The sequence below is a fragment of the Vombatus ursinus genome, unplaced genomic scaffold, assembly GCF_900497805.2.
Source record: "Vombatus ursinus unplaced genomic scaffold, bare-nosed wombat genome assembly UNPS02014176.1, whole genome shotgun sequence".
Lineage (NCBI taxonomy): Eukaryota > Metazoa > Chordata > Mammalia > Diprotodontia > Vombatidae > Vombatus > Vombatus ursinus.
The window spans coordinates 561-12,925 of NW_020953954.1; the positions used below are offsets into that span (position 1 = coordinate 561).

The 12,365-nt window shown below is 50.5% G+C and overlaps 1 pseudogene; it reads right to left on the reverse strand.

The window, feature by feature from the left end:
- Positions 1 to 6,340: 6,340 nt before the first annotated feature.
- LOC114041632 lies at positions 6,341 to 9,771 on the reverse strand (annotated as a pseudogene).
- Between the last annotated feature and the right edge of the window lie 2,594 nt (positions 9,772 to 12,365).

The following is a 12,365-nucleotide window of genomic DNA, read 5'->3' on the forward strand; positions in this document are numbered from 1 at the left end:
CAGGAGTTTCTCATTTCCCCAAAACAAGGATTAGTTTTCACTAGAAGGCAACAAAGCAGTTCCTAGGATTTTATTGGCCCTTGTCTCCCTTAAGGTAGCTTCCTGATGACCTAAGGACACCTAACATCCCATCCACAGGGAGTTGTGGCTCCTCCAACATGCTGGCTTCTTTGGAGTCACCATGCCTTGCCCTGCTGACCAGACAAGTTTCCACCTGGAGATGAGAGGAGCCCTGTCCAGAAAAGTGTCACTGGGTCCTTGGTGCACATCCTCACTGGGTTAGGACAAAGTCAACCTCCTTTCTTTGTGTTCAATGGTTTGTGAGGGCCTCATTCCATCCCAACCTTGACCCTGAACTATCAGCTAGCTGTTGTTGTTAAGCACGCCCCTAACAAGAGGAGGGGACCGGATTCTGAATATCCTTGGGAAGAATAAGGACCCAAGGATAGGGCAGGGAATCACTGGAAAGGATGCAAAGACCAAAGACAGGCCTTTTGTCCCGTTTCTTTTCCCTATGACCTCCTTCTCCCATCGTCTCCTCCCTTTCTCCTCACTCAGAGTGTTCCTAGTGAACTGGGCTGTGGACAAGTGGAACAACCCAACACCAACCAAGCTGTGGCCTGGCATCTGGCGTAGTCACTGATGCCCAGCCTGCAGCTGACAGAAGCCAATTGTAGCTTTTTTTGGTCATTTTTATATATTTTATTTCAACTTATGAAATAGAACAAGCATTTTCATAACATAGTAGAATAAAAAAGGTGATTGCACATGAAACTGCAAATCTATTATGTATAACTTTTTATTCCTATTAAATATATAAGAAAGTTATCATGTAACTTTCTTTATTCTCTTTTTTCTTCTCCTCCCCCAGCCCTAGAGATGGATACCATAAGACACAAATGTGTGTGTGTGTGTGTGTGTGTGTGTGTGTGTGTGTAAAATCGTTCTCTACATACTTCTATTTGCCAATTTTTCTGTTCGCATGTAGCCTCTTCTTTCACAGGTCCTTTGTAGTCAATTGGGTTGTTTGCAATGCAATTTTGAAAGTCTTAAAAATTGTGATCAATGCAATGACCACTCACAATTCCCAAAGACCAACAATGATTTTCCACCTTGGGAAAAAGAGAGGATGGACTAAAGATACAGAATGAGACGTACAGGTGCAAACCGAGCAAGTCAGTGCATTGGTTGTCATTTGCTTCGTTGTTGTAAGCGCTTTGGGTTTGGGGAATGGGGCAATTTGGGAGCTTGTAGTGAGAGTGACATAAAAAAAGAAAAGAAAGAAAATATCATAAAAAAGCACATCAAATACACAGAATAAAGAAGTTTACAAACAGAAAATGGGTCACTTTGGGAATGATGGTGTTTAATGCTATACAAATTCATAATATGAAAATTGGTTGACAGCTCCAAATACAATCCATTTTTCTGTTCTTTGTATAGGGAAAGACCATGTTTCTCAGGTTCATAACAACACAAAGTAAAAACAGCAGTGCTCTGATCAGATGCAGTGACAGAAAACTGGTCCTGGATAAACCTTGGCAGGATGAAAGTGCCTTCAAGGTAGGGGCTGTTCCATGTGAGCCTTTCTATCCACAGCACCTACGACAGTGACTGGCATATAGAAGGCTATAAAGAAATATGTCTCGATGAATTGGTTGATTAGTTAGTAGTTATTATCTCCCATACATATATATGCATACATATGCAGGTGTGTATGTACACACACACACACACACACACAGATATGAAAAGTGCCTAAAGGCACCTAACATACAATAGTATTTCCCTCATCATTCTGATACAAGGAAACAAGTCTAGTTCTCAGTATTGTTATGGTCTAAAAGACTCATATTTTTGTATGTTAAATATTGATATATTTTATCTAAAAAAGACTTGGCCAATAGGGTGATACTAGTATGATTAACTTGACCAACAATTAATACACCTACATTTACTTAATGACACATTTCCTGACCACTTCTGTTGCTGTCCCATCTATAACCTAGATCAGGGCATCTTAATTCATTTGTGTGTCATCTGTTGAAGCTTTTAATAAATGCTTTCCAAGAATGCTATTGCAGTTTTTGAAAATTTAATAGTCAGAGGAATGATTACATTTCAATTAGAAGATAGTCAAAATAAAGGTGTATTTTTTCCCAACCAAGTTCCCAGAGCCCCTGAAAACTCTCATCAAATTCCTCAGGGGTCAGTGTACTTCAGATGAAGAGCCCCTGACACAGATAAAAATAACTTTTTTGAGGTTGAAGCCCCCTTCCCACTGGGACGTCTTCCCTGGGTATCCCAGACTAGCTTCTCTGAAAGGCTATGGCTGACCTAGCCTGGACTTCATAAGCTGCATCTAATTATGACCCTGTGTTTTTTACAATTGTTCAATTTCTGCACAATTTATTCCTCAGTGACCCAGAAAGCAGCTGAAGGGCCCTCTATGAACAGAATCTTCTTTCAGTAACTTGCTATTTATCACTGTTCTACTGAATAATCAAGTTTTTAGTCATTATCAAGCAGATTTTACTTCCATAAAAAGTTCTAGAGGTCAGAGGAATGAATTCGGGGAGTGGAGTCAGTCAGGCCAGTAGAATTTACTGAGTCTACTATGGAGTAGGCAATGTTCTAGGCAGCTGGGACAGATGGCCTCGGAGGCCCCGTCACACTCTAGATTGATGATCCTGTGAAGTCCTCAAACTCACCAGGAAGTCTGAAGGCTTCAAATGCTGGTTTGTCAGAGGACTGCACCCCTCTCCCACCTCATAATTCTAAATCCTGTAATCCCATGGATATCCACTGGGTGGAAGGAGGGTACCTGCTTAGGAGATAAATGACCAATGCCTCCTTCACACTGGGAGGAATTCTTAGGGTTCTGAAGGGATGAGAGGAAAGTCATCATTTCAATGAGTATCATGATGATTGAATGACTGTTCAGAATCGGCAGAATCACAGGAATTAGCACTTGAAAGCAATAATAATAGTAACAGTGTACATTTCTATAATAAGCTTTGCAAAAGCACTTTCTAAATATAATCTCATGTAACCTTCACACCCACCCTGGGAGGGAAGTGCTATTATGAGCCCCATCTCAAGAAATCTGAGGTGAGAGGGTAAGTGACCTGCTCAGGGTCACAAAGCTATCAAGTGTCTGAGATGGGATTTGAACTCAGGTCTTCCTGACTCTAAGTCAGAGACTGCACTAACTGAGCCATCTCACTGCTTTGAAATTTAGACCCACATGCTGCTGCAAATGAGAAATGTGAGCCCCAATTTCATCTCATGTGGATGCCGAAGAAAACGCAATTCATCTGCTGGTTTAAAATTCCCCTAACTTTGCACAGGGCCAGGTGGGTTGGTTTCAGGTATGCCATTGAGACCCAGGGGCTGCAAACACAGGAGCTGGACACACAAGGATGCCTCCTCTCCCCTCTCATGCTGCTTATACCTTTCTCTGAAGGTTCAGGAGATATTTACAGATTCCAGGGGAGATCCCTGGTAGAAATAGGGGATTCAGAAGGAGATTTGCAGAATGAGGTATCTATGTTTAAGGGATTCAATGGAAATATAGAAGGAAGATTTCAGAGGCAGACCTCCATAGGTCTATCCAGGCCATGCTTGACCCAGGGCTGCTGCTAGGATTTGGAGTGTTGGACTTGGGAGGCCCCATGGTGGAGTGGAAGGCCTGAGGTCAAGTCCTAACTCTGGTTTTCATTGGGTGTGTGGGTCTGAGCACTTCACTGACCCTCTCTGTGCCTCAGTTTCTTCATCAGCAAAATGAGAATAACATTTGCATTATCAGTGATACTAAGACTAGTAAGAAGTCAGACCTCTTGCTTTGAACCTGTAAGCTACAGGGAGACTGTTAGGAAAGGAAGAAGGCAAAGCCAAGGTTCTTATGGGGCAAGTTAAGGTTTGGGATGGGAAGGCCTTTGCCAGACCTGACCCCAGCCCAAATATATGGGACTCTAAAAGGATGTTGACCCAATAATTATTCCCAATGGGCAGTCTCAGCATTGTTCCATGATCCTATGTGTGGATAGTAGCAAAGGGCCAGGGAACTCCTTGATATGAACCAACCATGAGTGCAGGGGAAAGTCATTTCCTTCTCCAGCTCATTTTACAGATGAGGGAACTGAAGCAAACAAGGTGAAGTGACTTGCCCAGGGTCACACAGCCAGATTTGAACACAGGAAGATGAGTCTTCCTGACTCTGGCCCCTGCACTCCATCCACTGCACCACCTGGCTGACCCCAAAGAGGAATGGGAGCCACATATCTGTACTTCTGGATCACTGCAGTCCACATACTGCCTTAGTTTAAAATGAAATGTTATCTGCTTTCTTGTATTTTCATGTCTTTGTTAATATCTCCCAACTACTCTTTAGTCTGCTTCCTAAGCAGCCAAGCAGAAGGCTGTGCATTTCACTCCTCTGGTCAGACCTACACCTGCATGGAGTCCACACTCTAACAAAGCCCACAAGGGTGGGTCACTCAGTCCCTCCAAGGCCCGGTCTCCTGGAGCAGCCCCTCCTGCTTATGCACACCTGTAACAGTTAAGAGGGGGATTTAGAAGGCTGGACTCTGGGGGTCACAGAGTTTGGAGACCAGGGTCAGAAAAGCAACTCCAGTTCTATGTGTGATGTTTCACATTTCAGTGAACTAATTATTCATCAGAGATATAAAAGCAGTTTTTTTGTCCTTCTTCTTGTAAGCCACGTGGGGACAGGAAGTTTTGTGAAAAAAGACAAATCCTCCACGTACAACCCTCCACAACTGGATGACCAAGGCAAGAGGAAGAAGAAGATGGCTCCACTCCCTCGAAGCTCTTTCCTTACTTCAACCCCAGGGTCCCCAAATCATGTCTGGCCAAGGGATAAGATGGCTTACAGCCCAGGGGAGATTGTCCATCCACTTATCATCACAGAATCCCCGGCCTTGTTAGATGAAGAGGCCCAGAGAGAGGCCTGGAACTTTGTGGTAAAAACTATATCCTAGCCACTTAGAGTGTGCTATAAGCAACACATGTCCACCAGGATCCAGGACCTGACCTGACATATTTGTAGCAAACATTTTCTCTTAATTACTGCCTATCAGCTAGGAGACAGTAGGGCGCAAGTCTCTGCTGCTTCCACCACTGTGTGACTGCCTTCCTTAGATCAATTACAATGGTAATGGAAATTCTCACACCAGGAATTTTAGAACAAGGGGGCAAAACTTGGGTGGCCTCAGATGAGGAAAAACAATGCTCTGAGGTAAGCTGAGATGGTGATTACAAGATGGGAGAGAAGTATAAATAATTAAAACATTCGTCTTTTTTGGAAAGAAATACTATGGCAGAACAAAAGTGGGAAAGGTGAATGTTCCCGGCAGCGTGGATCATTCCAAAGGGGAAAGGAGAACGGGGGAGGAGGGAAGATACAGGTGGAGATCAATCAACTGACTCTAACCATGTACAGGGTCAGGACTCCAGGGAGTAGAGAAGGGGCAGGGGCTTCTTTCGATTTAGAAACTAGATATTCCCTCCTTCTTTAACTCCAAAGGGAAACCCTTCCCTTTCTCAGAGGAAAAGAGCCCCCACTCTGGGACAGTCTGAAAAGGGGACCAGGCGGTCACTCCCTGCAGTGGCAATCACCAACAGAGATGGAGCCCCAGGGTCCTGGAATGGGCCCAGAGCAGAGGCCACAGCAGCCCTTAGGGAGGCCCCTGCAATGAAAGAAAAACAGGGATACAGACACACAAGGGGGGAGGAAAATGGCAACAAAATAGAGAACTGGAACTCCCTGAAAGACCATGCTGAGGGGCCACCTATGGGCCAACACTCTGTTTGTGCATCATTCCAGTTCCAGGAGGAGAAGCCCCGGAACAAGTCCCAATACACCATGTCCACAAGTGCACCCCAGCAGTACAAAGCAAAGACAAACATCTGCACCCTCACCATGTACCATCTGCCGGCCCTCCCCTAGGCTCCTTCCCCTCTTGGCCCCTCAGCCCCCATCTGCACTCACAGACTCAGCAGAGCAAATAAAAGGATTCTCAGACGTCTCCAACGTTTCTTTTATTTTCCCTTCAAATGGCAAGAACATCTCCACATTGTCATTCTGTCCCCCAAAACTCCTCACCCAAATGTGAAGCTTAGCTGAGACTGTGGAGAAAAGCTGAAGTTTCAAGAACAATAATTCATTGGGCTGTTTCTGCAGTCAGAAAAAGCTCCCAGAGGTCAGTGCAACATCATGTGTGGAGGGTTCCCTCCCAAAGCCCTCTGGCCCTCACTGCTGGTTGTCTCTGCAGAGTGAGACAGGCAGAAAGAAGGCGGGGGAGGCAGGCCTTGGAGAACAGGGTGAAGGCCCTAATGATGCTTCCCTGGGCTTGGGCCAGTAGAGTCCAGGGAGGATCCCAGGGGCCTTGCTGGGGAGAGAAGCAAGGGGTCCACAGGAACAACACAGGTACTGGAGATTGGTTTTCTTCCTCAGGCCCACACCAGGCAATTCCTCAAGCTGAAGAAGGAAAGACAGATTCAGGGAGACCCTCCAAGTCCCCTCTGCCTCCAGCCTCTCATCATTCTGAAGGGCCTGCCTCACCACCCATCCAACCCTCAATCCAACCTCTCACATACCTTCCTCTGTGCTTGGCCCCCTTTACCCCAGCCCCTCTCTCCTTTCAGGCCCCCAGAGTCTCATCTTTGGCCAGGAGAGAGACATCTGATCCCTGTGCACTGTCATTGCCTGGAGACAAAAGAAGGAAACAACCCAGTCAGGGACATACATTCCAGAACCAGGGTATGAGAAGGAAGGGAACACAAAGGGAAGGCTACTGGGCTACGGCTCTCTTCTGCTTTCCCATTGCTGAGGTCCCAGAGATACCATGGGCTGGGCCCTTCCTTCTACGCTCCACGTCAACCCTTCACTTGCCTGCAGCAGGAACATAGTTCCCTCCTTTTCCACCTGGAAAAGAAAAAAATTTCCAGTGAGGAATCCAGGAGAGGAGACCACACCAAGGTCTCAGGAGTTCACTGGTTTGTCTTGGAGACACAACAAATTACAACGGGGACTGCACCCCCATCCCCCACTCCAGTCCAGCCTCTGGATCCAAGAGGAAGAGAGAAAAGAGGCCCCCCTAAATGGGCACTTTCCCACCTTCAGGCTTGCCTCCAGGGGTTCCCAAAGCTGGTCTACAGCCCCCAGCTGAGGAGACACTCAGGGCCTCTGGCAGAGATCCCCCCATGCATTGCTGATCTGAGTCTGAAGCACACTCCCCACTAGGTCAGCCTGTTATACCCCTGCCTGGCATCCTCCAGCAAAATGGCTTCTATTTGTTTATCTAGAGTCTTAGGGTCCATCTGAGAGTCCCTTAGATGGGAAAGAGAGGATGTGGGGACAGAAAGACAAGCTTCTGGTCAGGGGAAGCCAGGATCTCCATGGCGCCTGCTCCCTAAGGGCCCCCTCACAGTCCTGCCCACCTGATTTCTTCTTCCTCCAGATCACAACTCGAGCAATGACTGTAATGAGGAGGAGGAGGACAGCAATGACCCCCACAATGAACCAGGGGGAGAAGGGCTCTGGCTCTGAAATGGAAAAGGGCAGTGAGAGGCCTGATCCCTCTGGGGCCTGAGATTCCCTCACCCCTCCCCCACCTCCCCCAGCCACTCCACCTCCCTCTGGGCTTTTGGGGGTCTGGGGGATGGCCTTTCCCAGCCCCTCCTCACGGTCCTTACCCTATTTCAGGGTGGGCTCGGAGAGCCCTTCGTGCTGCACTAGGCAGGTATATTTCTTTTCCTGGACCGAGGTCACGTCCACACCTGCCCACTTCTGGAAGGTCCCGTCCCCCGAGGGCCTAGTCTCAATGAACTCCGTGTCCTGGAGCTGTTCCTCCCCATCCCTCAGCCAAGTCAGGGAGATGTCCGCGGGGTAGAAGTCCTGGGCCCGGCACCGCAGGGTCACCTCCCCGTGGGGGGCAGTGTGGCGGGTCACTCGGACGAGGGCGGGTCTGGAGGCAAAGGTCAGCGACATTTCCGGGCTCTCCCTTCCACCCTCCCTTCTGGGGCACAAGGACGGGTGGGGGCAGGGGGACACCCCGCAATCCGGGCCCTGGGGGTGGGGAGCCCGGGTCTGAGGCTGCAGGGGAGGGGGAGAAGGGGAGCGGGGCCTTGAGTGCCGCGCACACTGGGGCAGGCTGGGAGTACCTGCCCTCTGCAGCGTCTCCTTCCCCATCTCCAGGTATTTCTTCAGCCACAGCACGGACGTCTCCTCCAGGTAGGCTTTATCCCCCTCCGAGATGCTCCTCTCCGCCTCCCACTTGCGCTTGGAGTTCACAGCCTGCGGCACCGCCGCCGTCCACGTGGAGGTCTCCGTGTCCAGGGCCGGGTAGTCGCGCCCGTCGTAGGCGAATTGGAGGAACCCGCGCCGGAAGGTGAGCTCCGGGGAGACCTCGCAGCAGGACATGGCCTGGAGGATGTGGACCCCTGCCCCGCCCCCCCGTGGCCGGCTCGGCCCCCACCCCCACCCCCGGTCGCGCACCGGCCTCGCTCTGGTTGAAGTAGCGGCGCAGGTGCCGCAGGCCCGCTCGGGAAACCTGCGCGTTCGCCTCACTGCGCCGCGTGCTCCGCTCCCAGTAGCCCGGCTCCTCCCGGTCCATCCGCTCCATCCACGCCGCCCGCGGCTCCATCCTCGGACTCGCGCGGGCGCTGTCGAAGCGCACGAACAGCTGGTCGTCCACGTAGCCCACGGAGAGGAACCGCGGCTCCGCGAGCTCGGGCGAGGCCACGGCGGCGGAGAAATACCTCAGGGAGTGAGAGCCTAGACGTGGGGACCCGGACCGGGGGCGGGGGTCAGGGGTGAGGGCGGTGACAGCGTAGACCCGGCCCCCGGCGGGGCCTGTCAGCCGCCAAGACGGAGGCGTGACCCTTGACCCCATCGAGATCGCCGTGTGACCTTTGACCCCGGACTCCTAAACCCCGGTATCCCGACCCCTCCCACCGACACTGATGGCGCACAGCGCCGGGCGGTAATAATTCTCGGGACTATAGCGCTTTGAGATCAGCAAAACGCCCTCACTGACAACAACCCGGGGAAGTCCTAGTGCCCCTTCATCTGGACCTAGCCACCCCTCCCCGCCCCCACCTCGGGTCTGGCTCCTGGGTCCCTCACACTCCTCACCCCCAGCCCCCACCTTGGGTCCTCGCCTGCCCCCGGCCTCACCCTCCCCCGCCCCCCAAGATCCCCCATGAAGATCTTTAACAAAGCTGCTGCTGTTTCTCTGTCCTCGGCCTTGGATGGGGGGGGGTTGTCCCGGACAGCTCTGCTCCTTCTTAATGTCCCCAGGACGGTCGCACCCATTCTCCCTCCCGGCACCTCTGCCTCAGCGCCCCTCGTCCTCACCCCCACCGGCCAGTCCACTCACCACCCCCCAAACTAAGGGACCGACACCAACACCCCCTCCCCCACCCCTGCCAAAGCCCAGCTAAAAGGACGGCAGGCTACTGGTCCCCGAGTGCCCCACACACACACACACACACACACACACACACACACACACACACTTATTCCTGGCTTCTTCCTTTCAGCACCACCCTGACTTCACCTACACCCCCCCAAGGCTGCTGTCGGAGGAGCTTTCTGTAGCCAAAGCCCATCCCACCCGCACATCCACCCGGGATGCTGTGCCCGGTCTCCACGCTGCTGGTTAATTCCGTTCTCTACTTGCCTGCGCAGGTCCCCGTCAGGGCCAGGGTCCCCAGCATGACGAGAGAGTGCAGGTAAGGCTCCATATTTACAGAGAGGACTGAGACCGGTTTGCCCTGGGGCGAGTCCCTAGCTTGTGGTTGGCTTCGGGGAGGTTCTGCCGGCCGATAGCGCACGAAGGCTGAAAACGTCATTGGTGGCTGGCCGTCGGCTTCCCAGAACAGCCTCTGACCCTGTGGAGTGAACAAGGCTCCCTCCCTCCCGCCATCACTCCAGGAACACGAGGCTCTTGTGCTCCCAGCTGGAACCAGAGAAAAAGAACGTCCCAGCCCTCAACCCTCCTCTGCTGGCCTTCCAACCCCCAGCCCTCCTCAGTGTGACTCTTTACCCTCGGCAATGCCCCTACCCAAAATTGAGGGTGTCTGAGGAGTGAAGAAATCTGCAGACTGATGTGTGGGGCGCAGGTGGGGTGCGCGTGGGGCTCTGTGGAAAGAATGACCTTCTTCTTAGTTGAGGCTGGATAAAGAAATTAATCCCTCTACCTTGATATATGTAGGCCTGTCTACTTCCCCGTACTTGGGGCTTGGGTAGGGGCATGTGGGGGGGGGGGTCGCGTCCAGGGACTGCCTGGGGTGTGGGTGGAGCTGTCGGGGGACGAGAAATCATTTCCTCTACCTTGATACCTATCTACCGGTCTCCTTCACTGTGCGTGGGGCATTCGAGGAGCGTGCGAAGGTTTTGTGGGTGGTATGGGTAAGGTTTCGGGGGAGGAATTCGGCGCTCTGGAGGAAGAAGGAGCTTTTTCCCACATGGGGCTTTACTTGGATGCTGAAATCAATTCTACCTGTTTGCCAGTTTCCTCCGCAGCACGTCTTCTGGGAGAAGCCTGTTTGTACTTGTTAGCTCATTGTCTCCCCCATGCGATGATGCCTGGTAGAGGGCAGGCGCAGGCTTTTGCCTCTTGTATCCCCAGGCTTAGCACTGTGCCTGGCATGCAGCAGGCACTTAGAGCATGTTGGTCGATTGATCCTGTCTCCATTTTCTGACCGTGTTTCAAACTCAATGGCTCTCTGCTTCAAACCCTAATACACATACTAGCCCTGGAGAACTCGTGTGTCTTTGCAGAACAAGAGCTGTTTACTCACAAAAAGTCTGGTCAGGGGATGCGTGCAGATGTAGCCTGACTCTCCCCAAAGTGCAGTGTCTGATGCTACCGGGAATGATCTGTCCTCCATTCCCATCCTCAATCCCGTCCCCAGTTAGGGCTCTACTTCCAAGCCTGTGATGTGGCCATCACTGAGCCTTCCTGTCCCTCAAGGGATTCGACATCACTGCCCCTCCTTGATTCACCTTCATGCTCCTCTCTGGGTAAGATGGAAGCTGGTGGGACCTTGAGAAAATATGTCCTCTACTGCCCTTGGTTCTCCAACATGACCTAACACTTCCTTCTTTTCCAATTCCTGGATTGGAGCAATCACTGAAACTTCCCAAAGAACTCAGACAATCTCCCCTCCCCTCCTCCACCAAGCCTGACTAGGGTAGGAGGGTTCTCAGCCTACGGCCGGCAGCCTGGAATTCACCCTTCACACTTAGGACATTATTACCCTCAGAGAGTCACCAATGTCCAGGCCAGAGGGATCTTTGACTAGCTCCAGTCCAACTGCTTTGTTTGGCAAATGCGCTGACAGAGGCCCACAAAGGGGACTTTGCCAAGTCAACCAGCATTATTAACATAGCATAGTCATTAACTGCCAAGGGCTGTGTCTGGCACACAGTGAGTGTATGGCAGAGGCTGGCTTGTACCCGTCATCAAGAATATTGTTCTCCATTAGTGCATTATTGGTGGAGTTGTGAACTGATCCAACCATTCTGGAGGGCAATTTGGAACCATGCCCAAAGGGCTATAAAACTGTGCATACCCTTTGACCCAGCAATAGCACTTCTAGGGCTGTATCCCAAAGAGATCATAAAAGTGGGAAAAGAACCCACATGTACAAAAATATTTACATCAGTTCTTTTTGTGGTGGCCAAGAATTGGAAATTGAAGAGATGCCCATCAGTTGGAGAGTAGCTGAACAAGTTGTGGTATATGAATGTAATGGAATACTACTGTGCTATAAAAAATGATGAACAGGCTGACTTCAGAGAAACCTGGAAAGACTTGTATGGACTGATGCTGAGTGAAGTGAGCAGAACCAGGAGAACGTTGTGCGCAGTAACATCTACGTTGTGCGATGACTGACGTTGATAGATTTGGCTCTTCTTGCCAATGCAAGGATCTAAGATTAAAAGACTCATGATGGAAAATGCTATCCACATCCAGGAAAAAAACAAAACAAAACTGTGGAGTCTGAATGCAGATCGAAACAGACTGTTTGCTCTTTTTTTTCCTTGTTTTGTTTTGTTTCTTCTTTCCTGTGGTTCCTCCCATTGGTTGTAATCCTTCTTTACAACATGACTAATGTGAAAATATGTTTAATAAAAATGTATATAAAAATTAATTAATTTTAAAAGATAATATTATTCTCTCAAGCCTTCTGTTCTCACTCTGGCTGCAGCTTCTCCTACCCAGTGAGTAGCAAGTCATTCATGCCTGTGTTGTTGGTGGAGATCTTGCCTGCTGCCCCGGTCTTGGATGGCCCATCTGCCTCCGTGTTCAATGGCGAGCTGCCCTTTCAAT